The sequence below is a fragment of the Phasianus colchicus genome, chromosome 5 (assembly GCF_987193195.1).
Source record: "Phasianus colchicus chromosome 5, bPhaCol1.hap1.1, whole genome shotgun sequence".
NCBI classification, from domain to species: Eukaryota; Metazoa; Chordata; class Aves; order Galliformes; family Phasianidae; genus Phasianus; species Phasianus colchicus.
Genome location: NC_143440.1, coordinates 49,736,977 through 49,742,827, shown reverse-complemented (window position 1 = coordinate 49,742,827; position 5,851 = coordinate 49,736,977).

The window sequence follows — 5,851 nt, the reverse complement described above, 5'->3', positions numbered from 1 at the left end:
CCGCCCGTCACGCCCGCGGCTCAACGAGGCGGGCGAAGCGGCCTATGAGGACGCGCCTTCGCTCAGCGGCCCGCCTCCGTTCGCCGCCGCAGGCCTATGGAGCTGCACTGCGACCGCTGAACGCACCTCCAGGCGCGGGGCGGCCAATCGGCGCGTGGCGGCGTCAGCTCGCTCCCGCAGCCCCGCCCTCTCTCCTTTTACCCCTCCCAGCGCTACAGCCCCGCCCGGGCGCTCTCTCCTCTCCGCCCTGAGCTCCGCCCCCGCCTCGCGCCCCCTGAGGCGCCACCAGGCGGCGCGCGCGGAGCCCGACCGTTAACGGGCCGAGGCTGCGCATGCGCATAGGAGCGGCTGGGCGGCTGAGGGAGGCAGCTGGCGGGGCGGGGATGGGGTTGAGTCCGAAAGCCCAATTGTCGGCGGGGGCTCCTTTTTTTGTTGTTGTTTTTTTTTTCTTCCTCCCCCTTTCTCTTCTGTTTTATTAAATATATATATAATTTTTTCTCAAAAATTTTTCACTCAGAAACACGCATAGGCGAGCTGTCTCCTTTTACCCCGTGACTACAGCAACGCCTCAGCCGGTGAGGGCTGAAGTACGTCCGTGAATTCAGTCGCCTAAAAAGCAGAGTTCAAAATAAATGGCACAGCGACTGCAGCACTCCCCCACATTCCAGGGCGAGGCAGTCCCCTCATAAAACGTGGCAGTGAATCAGCTCTTTGCCCTCACAAAAACCCCTCCAGGCCTAACACAAGCCATTCCATACCAACGGGGCCACCTCCTCGGCCCCCCCTCATCTTCCTTCTTTTACTGCAGTGTGAAGTGTTCCACAAGTTAGTCTATTTGACAGTTGCACAAGATGATCTTGGAGGTCTTTTCCAACCTTAATGATTCTATGATGCTATTCCAAGTCTCCAGACAGCAATACTGAACTCTAGGCTAGTGTTGAGATTACAGAACATTTTCTTATTAAATGTTAGAAATAGCAACACAATTACTTAATGTGTGGAGAGGTGGGAATTCCTTCTCTCCAGTCACCCTTAATGCTCCCATCTTAACAAACTACAAGATATCATAGAATGGAAAGAACCATAGAATGGATTGGGCTGAAAGGGACCTTAAATCCCACCCAGTCACAAGCCTCTGCCCTGGTCTGGCTGCACCCCATCAGATTAGGCTGCCCATGGCCCTATTCAATCCAACCTTGAACACCTCCAGAGATGGGACACCCACAGCTTCTATGGGCAGACTGTGCCAGAGCCTCACTGCCTTCTGAGTAAAGATTTTTTTCCCTAAAACCTAAGTTTCCTCTCTTTCAGTTTGAAACCATTCTCCCTTTCCTTATCACTATCAGACCATATAAAAAGTTGGTCTCCCTCCTGCTTATAAGCTCTAAGTTTTTAAATGAAAGGCTATTTTCAGATCCTAGAGTGAGCTTTCCAGATTCCCACATTCTGCCCTGTTGCAGTTTGCAGGTCAAACTTAACAGTACAGGGAAACTACCTGTAGCTTTTTAAAATCAGAGGGTTTCGAAATTAGGGTGACATTTCCCTTGCTCCAATTAAATGTAATAAAAAACAGTGAGACTTGAAGTTTATGCATTCCTTTTTAGGAAAAAGTGCACAAATCACTTATGCTTATTATTCTAAGCTTGCGCAGAATATTAATGAAATTATTATTTGAAATTTCTACTCTCATGCCATTTTCTGAAGGGAAAAAAAAAAAGAGAGAAGAAGAGACATTTGCTAGAAACATCAGCTTCTGTGTTGGCTAGCAATCTCAATAGTTTATGCTCACCTGGTAAAACTGGAGAGGTAAGTCAAATACAGGATTTCCCTTTAGAATAGTCCTGCCCGTACACACATCTGAGAACCGTTCATTGGAAAGTAATCTTCAAGCATCTGCTGCAAATAAGTTTTTATGAAAATATATCCTTTACAAGCTCTAGATTACTCAGTGCTGTTTTGTTCTTTTTTTTCTTCCACCTAGTTCCTTCCTTAAAATCTATAATAAATTGTAGTTCACCATCAGTCTGCAGAAAGCCATTCTTAACTTTTCCTGCACACACCACCAACATTGTTTTTTTCTCCACTCTACTTTGTTGGCACTACAGAATTCATGGTAATAATTTCAGTTCCTGAGCACGTCTAAGGGAAAGACAAACTGAATTAGTTTTCTTTTGATAAGCCAGCTTCTACCTCCCTTAGCCTTTCTTTCCTTTGGATTAACTGGCTCAAATGTCTTCCGTTCTCCAACACATAGGTTGCCAAAGGAAAACCTTGGGATTCAAAGAGATGAGAGCTGCAAATCCAGCACAAAAGCAAAGTGGCTCTACATAATCACCATCTAGATAAGAAAGCAAGCTAGGGAATGACAAGGTGGTTTGACCTTTTCTATTTTTGTGCAGAGCCCCACAAAAAAGTAGTGTTGTCCACATACACCTGAACTACTACTATTAGATATTGTGTTAAAAAAAAAAAAAAAAAAAAAAAAAAAGGAAGGAAGTAAAGGATGACAAGAGAAGATACATATGTGATGTCTGTGATTTCTGCTCTGTAAGAAACATCTTACTCCTCTGATCCTCCCTCTGCTTTTATTTTCTGCATATTTTAACGTTAGGCATTTTTGCCCTGAAACAGGATCAGGATCCTTCTTTTAGGGCATGAGTGTCCAAACCTTTTGGCTTACCCAGACCACATTAAGTGAAGAAGAATTATCTTGGGGCCACATATAAAATATATAACATAGTTAAGGTTTATGAGTAACAAAACTTTTTTATTTTCATAATTAAAACAAAATAAAACAAACAAAAGTTAAAAAACAACCATAAAACCAAGAGGATGTTTGACCTTGTTTTTGTGAAACTAATACATCAATGTGTGGTTTGATGGAAGTAGTTGCAAATCCTTAGTGAGTTTCTCAAGGTGCACATCAGAGATTTTTGATCTAATTTTACTCTTCCTATGCTTCATCCTTGAAAGTAGTTGTTCACAAATGTACATTCTGCCAAAAAGCAATAACAAATAAGACATGATTCTGAAGAAAGGGATATTATAAAAGCCTAGTTAACAACTGTTTACATGGCTTGATAGTGACAGGACAAGGGGGAATGATTTTAAACTAAGTCAGGGGATGTTTAGGTTAGATATTAGAAGGAAGTTTTTCCACACAGAGGTGGTGACCGACACTGGTTGCCCCATCCCTGGAGATATTCAAGGCCAGCCTGGATGTGGCTCTGGGCAGTCTGGTCTGGTGGTTGGCAACCCTGCACACAGCAAGGGGGTTGAAGCTTGGTGATCTTTGAGGTCCTTTTCAACCCAGGCCATTCTATGATTCTGTGAACATACTGCGTGTTGATGTGATCAAATTTTTTCTAGGAGTTGAATGTCTGATTGTAACTCTGTCTGTTCAGTTTGAAAATTCATGAGTAATTATGATGACAGAAAATGGAATCACAAAAATATATGAACACATTGATGATTTTTTCCCATCAATCTTGAAACCTACTGTCAAATTGCTCTACCAGATGGAAAGCAAGGCTGCATGCTTTTTGCTGTTCACTGGACTCTGTTTAGCCAACATATCAAAAAGGTGTAACATTATTTGCCGTAACCTGAGCCATAATTTAAGTTTCATTCAGAATGCTGTTATGGCTTGAAGCGTAGTGTAGATAAGTTGCTTTCATCTGGAAGATGCCTGTTTAACTCATTTAAACAAGCAGTCAAATCCACACAAAAAAAAGTTAACTTATTTTATGAAATAACACGAACCCAACTTTAATAATTAAATAAGAAAATGTACATCTCCGCTTAATAACAAAATCTATGCATCTTCATAGGCACACACACAGGTAGGTGGGTTGAAATAAAATTATGGATAATCACAGCATTTTACTCACCAAGTGGCATGAGTGCATATCTTGTGTAGCACACACAGGTTTTGATTTGAACAAGTGTGGGAAGGGGCATGAGAAACAGAGTTGCACTGCATCACGCCCCCTCCTTCATACCTTTTGTTGTCACCTGCACACAGTCCACACTCAAGCTATGCTCAATCAACTCATGAGAAATATCACTAAAAATCATGTAATAACGTTAAAAGCTGATAGTCTTTTGGGGCCACATTGTTAGTTGTCCAGGGCCATGTGTGGTTTGAACACAGCTGTTTAAGGGTAACATATTACAGCACATAAGACGACAGGTTTACCACCACCGTTTTGCTTTCAAGACAACATACATAGAGAGTAATTTCAAAATTTAAATATTGAGTTTACCACAAAGACTACTAAGCTTGGTCTTTAAACAAGACTTAATTGGTCTTTTCAGCCCAGGTTGCAAAGGACCTCTAGAAATTGCACAACTCTCTGCTCAGAAGCAGGCTTCAGACAAGCCCAGGGTTCTGTCCACTCAGGCTTTGAATACCTCCAGGAACAGAAACTCCACAGCCTCTCCCCTTTGTTTCACCACTTTCACAGGAAAGAAATTCTTTTGTTATTTTCAATATTTCCTGTATTTAAATTTCTGTTCATAGCCTCGTGCCCTTTCACTGGGCATGACTGAGAAGAGCGTGGCTCCATTTTATTTTATTTGTAATGTTACAATGTAAGCAAGGACAATCCACAACAATTCCTGAAATTCTCCGTGTCTGGATTAGAACTCAAAATGTTTGTCAATTGCCAGCTAGCTGCAGGGAAATCAGTGGTGCTGCTTATAGCACAAGATACAAAACAGTGGAAATCCATTTCTCGGATATTCTTAGTAGAGTTTCAGGAGATGATAGTCAGCACTCAGCAGCATTAGCCACTCAATCAATATTATGCTTTTTTCTCCCATGTGTTTTTTGTTTCTGGTGGTGAATTAGTAGTTCACAGCATCCAGAAATCATAGTTGCCATTGCTCTGCTAATCCATTGCATGTAGTATTCTGATAGATGATGCTTATATAAAAAGCTGATTCTCAAGTAGTAGGCATTTTGTACTACAGAACTGACTGTTCTGGCACTTACCTCCACTACAGCAAGCCAAAACTAGTTAACTGCTCTTTTAAATAGAAATCAGTTGTAAATACAAGAATTTGATATATTTTTAAGAAAAAGAAGGTCTCAGAAAATAAGTTATTTCTTCACAAAGTAAAAAAGAACAAACAAAATGGTTAGCACACCATTTCCAAGGCAAGGGTTTCCTTTTAGTCTTAGCTCCCCCCCTTCTCCTAACCTTTCAGCTTAAAAGAGTAAGAAAGAAGAAAAATTTTGAACAGCAAAATTTGTGAAATGAGCAGCCTCTTCACGGCCATCACCTACAGCATTCTTGCTTACCTTTTTCATCCACGTGGTCTTTCAAATTCACTGATTTGGAAACTTCTGATAACCTGTTTTTCCCTTCTTTCTCATTCTCACAGAAACTGTTTTGTTTGAGAGAAGAGATTAGTGCTGCCATTGTAAATCAAGACTAATTAATAAACTGATATTACTCACATTTCTAGTTAAGCATAGGACATCAATAGCTTTTAAGATAGTTTTTGCTCTTGTTCAAAGAACATACAGAGAACATACAAAGATACAAAGCCACTTACGGGATAAAGAGAAAATCAATAGTTGAAATAAAGAGTTAAGCAATTATCTCTTCTTAACACTTTTTAAAGACCTCTGTAAGATCAAGGAGTAGGTTCTGCCACTTCACAATATTGGGTTTTCCTTGTTACGCTCATCTAAAATGACCTTTTAATCAATTAAAGTAGGAAAGGTCTTGGTGAAAAAAAAAGAAATCAAAAGCCCTCAGGAAGAATTCTAAACTAAGATTTACAATACCATTAAAATAATCCATGAAGAAAAATGCTAATTAGCTGTACCACTTTTTTTTTT